This window comes from Castor canadensis, chromosome 2 (assembly GCF_047511655.1).
Source record: "Castor canadensis chromosome 2, mCasCan1.hap1v2, whole genome shotgun sequence".
NCBI lineage: Eukaryota > Metazoa > Chordata > Mammalia > Rodentia > Castoridae > Castor > Castor canadensis.
In genome coordinates, this window is record NC_133387.1 from 69146511 (window position 1) to 69155570 (window position 9060).

The 9060-nt window shown below is 41.0% G+C and overlaps 1 protein-coding gene across 5 annotated transcripts in view; it reads right to left on the reverse strand.

Moving 5' to 3' along the window:
• Lamb4 (laminin subunit beta 4) overlaps positions 1-5208 on the reverse strand; it is a 103194-nt gene extending 97986 nt beyond the window's left edge. For all 5 annotated transcript variants that reach the window (XR_012445210.1, XM_074064993.1, XM_074064996.1 and 2 more), the window contains exon 1: positions 5154-5208. The gene's annotated coding sequence lies outside the window, so the exon portion shown is untranslated. The remainder of the gene's footprint in view (positions 1-5153) is intronic.
• Positions 5209-9060: the final 3852 nt, after the last annotated feature.

Consider the following 9060-nt stretch of genomic DNA (forward strand, 5'->3'; position numbering starts at 1 on the left):
GCCATAAAGAAGAATGAAATTACATTATTTGCAGGAAAATGGATGGAACTAGAGAGCATCATGTTAAACTAAGTAAGCCATACTTAGAAAGACAAATATTGTGTGCTTTCTTTCACATATGGAATCTAGATCTACAGAAAAAAAAAAAAGGCCAGGTATGGTGGCTCAAAGCTATAATCTCAGCTACTTGGGAGGTAGAGATAGGAGGATCATGGTTCAGGCAAAAAGTATGAGACCCTATCTGAAAAATAAACCAAAAAGGGCTGGAGGTATGGCTCAAGAATAGAGCACCTGCCTGGTAAGCAGGAAGCCCTGAGTTCAAACTCCAGTTCTGCCAAAAATAAGTAAAGAAAATAAAGAAAAAAGGGGGACTATTGGGGTGGGGGACCAGTGGGAGGTAGGGGGGAAAAAGAGAGGACCAATGGGGAGAATATGATGGAAGTACATTGAATGCATGTATGAAAAAGTCATAATGAAACCCATTTCAAAAAACTGCAAGATAGGTTAAAAAGACGGGCATCTGGGATGGGGTGGAGTAACAGCAGGAGTAAATATAATCAAAGTATATTATATGAACGTGTGGCTACATCACAAGGAAGTCCATCACATTGTACAATTAATGTGTGCTTACAAAAATGACTCTTCTACTGGTTCATATGTACTTTGGTTCTAATATTTTCCTATTTTAAATATTTCTGCTAAATATTTGCTTCATACATTTATTCCCTGGAGTGAAAATAATAGACCAAGGAATGTGTGTGTGTGATGTGTATAGAGACATGCATGCGTGTATAGGGTATGTAAATGTACATGCACACAGATATGTAAGCACACACCACATGCATATGCGCCTGTGTCTGCACTCGTGTGTGTGTGTGTGTGCGCGCGCGCGCGCGAGCAGCTGTTGGTGTTACTGTCAAACTCTCATGCAGAAAGCTTGTCCCAGTTGATGTGTCACAACGGCCTATGGGAACATTGTTGACCTAAGCCCTTTTCAATATTGAATTTTAAATCTTTGTCAGCTTGGAAAGCAAAAACTTATGCCTCCTCATTATTATTTTAATTCAAATGGTGAATGTAAAAACATTATTCAACATAGTAAAAATGGCTGTACTACCAATCTACATGTTTAATGCAATTCCCATCAAAATCCCAATGACTTTCATCACAGAGATTGAAAAATCTACTCTAAAGTTCACTTGGAAGCACAAGAGACTGCAAATAGCAAAGGCAATACTCAGCAAAAAGAACAATGCAGGAGGTATCACAATACCTGACTTCAAACTATATTACAAAGCATCAGCAATAAAAACAGCATGGTACTCGCACAAAAACAGACATGAAGACTAGTGGAACAGAATAGAGGACCCAGATATGAAGCCACACAACTATGCACACCTTATTTTTGACAAAGGCACTAAAAATATAAGATGGAGAAATGACAGCCTCTTCAACAAATGTTGTTGGCAAAAGTGGTTATCCATCTGCAAGAAACTGAAACTAGACCCATGTCTATCACCCTGTACTAGTATCAACTCAAAATGGATCAAGGACCTAAATATCAGACCTGAAACTCTGAAGTTACTACAGGAAGGAGCAGGAAACACTCTGGAACTAATAGGTATAGGCAAAGACTTCCTCAATAGAACCCCAGCAGCCAGCCCAGCAACTAAGAGAAAGGAAGGACAAATGGAACTTCATAAAATTGAATTAATTTAAAGGCTTCTGCACAACAAAAGAAATGGTCTCTAAACTGAAGAGACCACCCACAGAGTGGGAGAAAATATTTGCCAGCTATACATCAGACAAAGGACTGATAACCAGAATATATAGGGAACTTAAAAAACTAAACTCTCCTAAAATCAATGAACCAATTAAGAAATGGGCAACTGAACTTAATAGAACTTGCTCAAAAGAAGAAATTCAAATGGCAAAAAAGCACATGAAAAAATGCTCACCATCTCTAGCCATAAAGGAAATGCAAATCAAAACCACACTAAGATTCCACCTCACCACTGTTAAAATAACCATCATCAAAAATACCACCACCAACATGTGTTGGCGAGGATGTGGGGAAAAAGGAACCCTAATCCACTGCTGGTGGGAATGCAATCTGGTGCAACCACTCTGGAAAAAAACTTGGAGGCTTCTTAAAAATCTAACCATAGACCTGTCATATGATCCAGCAATCCCACTCCTGGGGATATACCCAAAGAAATACAACACAGATTACTCCAGAGGCACCTGCGCACCCATGTTTATTGCAGTGCTATTCACAATAGCCAAGTTATGGAAACAACCAAGATGCCCCACTACTGATGAATGGATCAAGAAAATGTGGTACTTGCACACAATGGAATTCTACTCAGCCATGAAGAAGAATGAAATCTTATTATTTGCAGGTAAATGGATGGAACTGGAGAACATCATTCTGAGTGAGGTCAGCCAGGCTCAGAAGACCAAAAATCTTATGTTCTCCCTCATATGCGGACTTTAGATCTAGGGCAAATGCAGCAATGTGGTTGGACGTGGATCACGTGACAAGGGGAGAGCACATTTTGGTGATATAAAAATAGGTAGAAAACCCAAAACATGAAAGCGATTGATGTCCCCACTCCAGAGGAGCTAATACAGAAACCTTAAAGTGACAGAGGTTATCATGAGAAGGGGATCAGTAACCAGGGTAAAGATCAGTCAGAGATGAATCAACATGGGTCATATAACATGGTACACGAAAGCAATGCTAGGAACATTTCTGGATAGCTACCCTCAACTCAACTAGCAAAAATGCTATGTTATTATGCTTGTCTCTTTTCTGCAACAAAACTAGTGATAAAGGCAGAACAGGACCTGCCTGGAGCTGAGGGGGGAAGGGGGGACAGGGTGAGGGGGACATGGGGGAGAAATGACCCAAACAATGTATGCACATGTGAATAAATGAATAATAAAAAAAAGAGGAAGTAAATGACAGAGTCACGCAGTAGTAGAGCTGAGCAGCTCTACTGAGACTGGCAGGCCCAGGTCCATCTTCCAAAAACACTCAGGAAGATGTTTTTTAGTGACTCTCTTTAAAACATATTTATTTCTTTTTAATTGTGGTAAAAATACACACAAAATAAAATTTATTATTTTTTTTTAAACTAGGGTTTGAACTCAGGGCTTTGTGCTTCTAAGCAAGCACTCTACTACTTGAGCCCTTTTTGCTTTAGTCATTTTTCAAGTAGGGCTTCATGCTTTTTCTTTGGGGAAGTCTCAGACGATGATCATTCAATCTCTGCCTCCCATGTAGCTGGGATTATAGGTGTGAGCAACACACACAGCCCCATCTTAACCATTTAAGTGTACAGTTTAGTGGTGCTAAATACCTTTACATTGTGCAGCCAATCTCCACAACTCTTTTCATCTTGCAAAACTGAAACTCTATAGCCATTGAACAAGTCCTTGTGTTCCCTCCTGTCCCCTGCCCCTAGCAACCAACATTCTACTTTCCGTCTATGAATTTGTCTACCTTAAGTATCTCACATAAGTGGAATCATCCCGTATTTATCTTTCTGTGACTGGCTTACTTCACTTAGCACAATGACCTGCAGGCTTGTCTATGCTGCAGCATGTGTCACAATCTCAATCATTTTTAAGGCTGAATAATATTCCATTGTATGTACCCACAGAGGTTTTTAAACCAACACTGTTCAGGTCCTACTCAAACTAATAAAGTTGGAGTCTCTGGTGATAGAACTCATGCTTCACCTAAATCCAGTGTTGATGAGGACACTGATGGCTCACAACACTGAAGCCTCATCCAGAATTCTTCTGGATTCCATTCTGACGGAAGGGATAACCCGGAGCTCTCCAAGCTTGGATGCACATTAGAGTCACCTGGGAAACTTTTCAAACCCTTGTTGCCAGGATCACAGTCCACACCAGTTAAATCAGGATAGTTGGGGTAGGATCCTGTATCAGTATTTGTCAAAGACCCCCAGGTGGTTCCAATAGGCAGCAAAGTTTGCGATCACTGAATAACGAACTAACTCACTCGGGTCAGAAACTTGAGGGTTGTCCTTGATTCTTCTGCCTGTAGCCCTTCAAGTCTAAATTCTCAACCTGCCTGTTCCATCTTATCTCCTTAAACCATGGCTCTCAAAGTGTGCTCCCCAGACGTAAGAAGCTGACCAAATCATCTGGGGTTTCTGGGACTTCCTAGTTTTAGCTAGGTTTCAGTCCTGGACAAACCTAGTGATTGGGGACTTCACTGGACCAGCAGTAGCAGAAGATCCTGGAATTTGTTAGAAATACAAATAAATGATCAGGACCCAGCCCATGGCCTTCTGATTCGTAGACTCTGCTTTCTGTGCTTTCACAGCGCAGCCTGGCAAGTCTGATGAGTGCTCAGGTTTGAGAACCACTGATCTAAGTGCTTCTACGTGCACACTGTAAAGACCAGAGCTGCTGCTTGCCCTAGGGACAGCTGACATTTAGTAAGAACCTATTCTGCAGCAGGTGCATTTGTAGTGGTCTGGGTGGCAAGTCCATCTGTTGGACACTGTGGGTCCACGCTCTGGTGTTGGGTGAGCAGAGACCATTTGGTAATGTCTGTGACACTGGCTGGCATGATAGGAGAGGAGGATGCTACTGGCATCCAGCGGGCAGAAGCCAGGGATGCTGCACAGGACAGTTTCTGACCCCACAACAAAGAATAATCCAACCCCAAATATCAACAGAGCTGAGCTTGAAAAACTCTGCAGGAGGCTTCAGTGCCTTTAGTTATGGCCCTTTTCATCCCATCCTTCGTTTTCAGAAATTTCTCACCTCTAGTCTTTATCCTGGTTTTCTATTTCCCATTTTAGCTGAGTTCAACACTACATCACTTGAAGTTTCACTCAAGAGAAAGAAACTCAAATCCTGGGCCGTATCCCACCAAGCCTCAATTTTCTCACAGGTGCTGCCTTCCGCTGTCATCAACTTGCATGTAAACATCATCTGATTTTTGTTCGGTAAACACAATAATTATAACATATGCTCTAATATGTTACACTCCAGTTTTTACTCAATGCTGACTCTCCACATAGCTAAAAGAACTTCCGAGCTTGCTGTTACTTTCTTTTAACCCATAAAATGCCTCCTTGCCAGTGAGACAGAGGGCGAGCAGTACTTACCGGGATTTGGGAGACTGTGTGGAGAGGCACAGGCAGCAGACAGGGCATGTAAAGACACACCTGAAAGTGAGAGTCAATTTAAGTAGAAAATGTTTTCCCCGAGGCACCCAGGTAGTAAGAGAAGAGAGGATTCCAAAACCTGCCAAAAAGGCGACCTGTGAAGCTATTTGCTTTAGGTTCTGACTTACACACGCACCCTGGGTACACAGAGGGAAGTAGAGCAGAATTTTTACAGCAAGTGTCTTTTTTTTCCTAAAACCTATTTTAATTGTCAGGGATAATGCAAAGATATTTTGTTTGCTGTTTTGTTTATTTTGGACCATGTTTCTGTGGCAATTTTTAAACAGCTGGATACTGAAGCTAAATTACAGTGGCTTATTTTTTAGAAACTGAAGACCCCAACTCCACCCCAATCTATTTTGGGGGGCCTGTGAAACTCTTTCCTTTGCATTCTCAAGGCTCTGTCCAGTCCTCACTGGGTTAGCAGTGTCTTACTTGCCTGACATTTGGTTCACCTTGTGCTTTGGCAGGTATAACCATGCCTGGAATCGCAGGCGTGAGTAGTTTGGAAAACCCCCTGTGGTTTGGAGTTCCATTCTTCTACAAACACGGTTTATGGGGTAGGATTGAAGTGAAGGCAGATCTTAGCTCTTACCCATCAGTATACTAAAGTACCATCCCAAACCTGTGCAGTGTCAGTGGGTCAGTGTATAGGTTACTTGAAAAGATGCATTTGGGATTCCTACAAGTTCATGGAGGAGTCTCATGGAAGAATAATTAATAGTTGTGAACTGAGCCAAAATGAGATATTTATTTTTATAGCACATTTACATATCAGGGAATACATTCAGCAAACATTAGTTCTATATTCCTTTAAGCTCTTGTAGAGATGTTTTTCAGTGACTCTTGCCTGGTATTTATGTGTTTTTATTCATTGCTATATTTTAAATCGATGCTATTCTTGTTTATGTTTGTCTTCCCTGTAGATCAGGCTAATCTGTTCATGTCTGACATACTAGAACCATGTCACCTGAAAGGAAGATACCATGTCTTTTCCATTTCAAGGCAAGCTCAGAGGATGCTTATAGTCAATATTTGCTGAACTAATTTCCTCCATTTATTTAGACAAACCCCAAATACCCAGGTAGTAGGAAGCCAAAGGGCAGTATTAGGTTTTTAGGTGGAAACTTTTTCAGGGAGTTGGAGTGAAATTGAGGGACTTTTCAGTTTCTCTATTTGATGGGTTTGCCATCTCTTTGATTGTCCCAGTACTATTTTTTCTTTAGACTTTTAAATTATTATGCAAAGCATAAAAATGTAGGCACTAAGTACTTATATGTCTTTTAAACTTATTTTAAACATTGGAATTCCAGAAAGAGTGTTTTTATTTCTTTTGAAATACATAAATTTAAAAGTCTTGTTGCATTCTTGAGTGATGTTAGCATATCTTGAGGGTTTCCCTTGGTATGTGTATCTCTGGTTTTATAATGAAATTCAAAGTGACAACATGGTTTGGATTTCAAAAGTTGCTTTCAATTAATCATGAATAGGTCACTATCCACTATTTTCCTATAAATTGATGCTCTGTCCTGGATAGCTGTCTCCATCTCAGAATAGCTTAACTACTGACCTCTTTCTTCCCTGGGGGCCACCTAACTGCAGCACTGGGGAAGCCTCAGCAAAAAAGACTTGCCCAGACTCAAGGAGACTTCTTGAGGGCTAAGGTGTCTTCATTGGCCCAGGAGCCTTGCAAGTCTTGACAGGGAGTGTGGAGGATTGCTCAGTCTCAGAAGACCTTGAAACAGCTAGTCAGGTTTTAATGGGATTTGGTGAGCCTGAATGAAGCTAAAAGCCCAGTGGTTCATGGAGCTGACACAGGCTGCCAAAGCTCTGAAAGGACTCAAAAGTCTGCAGGCAGTGAGGAAGTGGAAACGCCTCTCTGATAGGGCTGATGTCACCTGCTTTCTGCAGAGTGACCCCTGGCAGAGACCCTTAACAGTCGGAGAGAACCTCAGTGGGTTTACCCGTGGGTTTTGCTGATAACCAACTTTCCCAGTTCCTCTAACAGAGGAAGACAGGAAGGTCCATGTAACCTACAGTGGCTGGGGTCTGAGCTTCTCCAGGATCGATTGCTTACCATAGCAGCTGCCTTGGAGTGCCACAGTTATAGTGGTTGAGGTAGATGGGGCTCACAGGGCAGTTAAGAGAACAGAAGGCTCAAGTCCAGCCCATTTATTTTTATAATTCCCATAAGAATTTAAAAATGCATTTCAATATTTATAGAAAGTGCTAAAATGTACCAAGTTTTAAAATTGATGATAGATGGGTAAAAGCTGTAGCAATTCTACACACAAAAAATATTAATATAGTCATACTGTGAGACCCAATAAGGAATCTGGAGACAATTAAAATTATAGTCCTTTGTCTTTAAGATAAGGGAACTAAAGTCTAAAGAGTAAATAACTCAGCTAAAGCCACACACCAATCTGCAGCCACCCTTCTGCTTCCTCACTCTCATAGCCCATGGTGGTAGATGGCCAGGTTTCTTTTATTTTGTTCTTTGGTGTGGTGGTAGCTTTGTAGTACAGATCAATCTAGCATACCAGAAGCAAATCAAAGAAATGGGAGTGTTTTGTAGGAGAATGAAAGTCACTAAACAACCCTATAAGACAGGCACTAAATTATTCTCATTTTCTAGATGAGGAAACTGAGACACAAGCAAACTGAGTACTTTGCTCATTGTTACAGTTTGATTATGAGATATCCTCCACAGGCTTGTGTTGAATGCTTGGTTCTCCACTGGTGGTGCTGTTTTGGGAAGTTCTGAAAACTTTAGGAGGTGGACCTTGCTGGAGGAAGTAGGTCACTGGAGGTGGGTGACTCCTGCAGGTGGGGTATCTTGTGCCTGGATCCTTCCTGCCAGTCTCTCTCTGCTTCCTGTCCATCATGAGGTGAACAGCCTCCTCCTCCACATGCTCCTGCCACCATGATGTTCTGCCCAAGTTCACAGGGCCAAACAACCAGGGACTTCACCCTCTGAAAATAGGAGCCTAAATAAATCTTTCCTCCATTATGCTGTTTATATCAGGTATTTTGTCATGACAGTGAGAAAAGTAATACACCCATGATCACACAGATAATAACATTTCTTTTAATTCCCCTGATATGAGCTGATACAGCAAGGAAGTAGAGGAGGAAGGAAAAAATAGCAGTTTGTTGGGACCCGTCACAGGTAATGAATGACAGAACCAGGCGTTACAGATCCCTTCCCTCCAATCACACAGAACTATGCAAGAAAAATAATAAGTATCTTTATAACAAGCAGAAGATTCCTGGGTATCCAGTGTAGTGCACATTTCCTGTTTATGTCTGTCTATTGTTATCTCTGAGCTATTTTACAGCTCTGAAAGTCTTAGAATATTGACAGTAATGAAAGTGATTACATTGTGCTTTGTAGACATGCAAATGATGCTTGTCGTATAGACACCAGTCAATTGATTTCAGTACTTATAGTTGAATGCTTTAAAAAAATTTCTCCTTCAAACTGGTTATAACATTTTCCTGTTCCCTTTATTAAATAATCAATTAAATAAAATCTTTGGCACATGTTTGTTTTATATTTGCGCAGGAGTCATGGCTTTATCTTTTAGAAATAACAGCCTTTTTCCTCTCTTGGCCCCCTGGGTGCCTGCATGCCTTCTCAGGTGCTGTTCCACTGCATGTCTTACTTTGCCCTCTTTCTCATCTAGATCAGGTTCAGCAATCCACAACCCACAGGCCCTAACTGGAAATCTATCTGCTTTTATATGGCCTGTGAGCTAAGGAAAGCTTTTACATTTTCAAATGGTTAAGAAAAATAAAAAATAATTGAAATATAAATTTTAGTGTCCATAAATACTGCTTAACT